Raw genomic sequence first — 683 nt, 5'->3', positions numbered from 1 at the left:
AGAAAGAAGAGAAAAAGGGAGAAGGAAAGAAAGAAAGAAGGGAAAAAGGAGAAGGAAAGAAAGAAAGAAAGAAGAGAAAAAGGGAGAAGGAAAGAAAGAAAGAAGGGAAAAAGGAGAAGGAAAGAAAGAAAGAAGGGAAAAAAGGAAAAGGAAAGAAGGGGAAAAGGGAGAAGGAAAATAAGAAAGATGGGAAAAAGGGAGAAGGAAAATAGGAAAGAAGGGAAAAAGGAGAAGGAAAATAAGAAAGATGGGAAAAAGGGAGAAGGAAAATAAGAAAGAAGGGAAAAGGGAGAAGGAAAGAAAGAAAGAAGGAAAAAGGGAGAAGGAAAGAAGGAAAGAAGGAAAGAAAGGATGAAAGGAAGGAAGAAGGAAAAAGAAAGGGATAAGGAGAAAAGCTGCAGAGGATTTTCTGGGGAACAATGCACCTTTCCTAGGAAAAGGAGAATTTTTTGGGGAGCCAGTGGAGCTTCCCATCCCGACTCCCCAGTCAGAATCCTCTTTTAGACAACTGGAAGGTTTTTTTTTTTTGGGCATGAGCTTGACACTTCCAGCCAGGGCAGTGCCAGGTAGAAACAACAAACTCAACCCTGAAATTATTCCTAATAACCCAACGATTTGCCTTTAATAGGACAAAAAGGATTTTTTTTTTTTTTTTTTTTTTTTTTTTTTTGGGGGGGGGGGGG

The sequence above is a fragment of the Acanthisitta chloris genome, unplaced genomic scaffold (genome assembly GCF_000695815.1).
Source record: "Acanthisitta chloris isolate BGI_N310 unplaced genomic scaffold, ASM69581v1 scaffold41112, whole genome shotgun sequence".
Taxonomy (NCBI): domain Eukaryota; kingdom Metazoa; phylum Chordata; class Aves; order Passeriformes; family Acanthisittidae; genus Acanthisitta; species Acanthisitta chloris.
Note: the sequence above shows the minus strand (reverse complement) of the source record.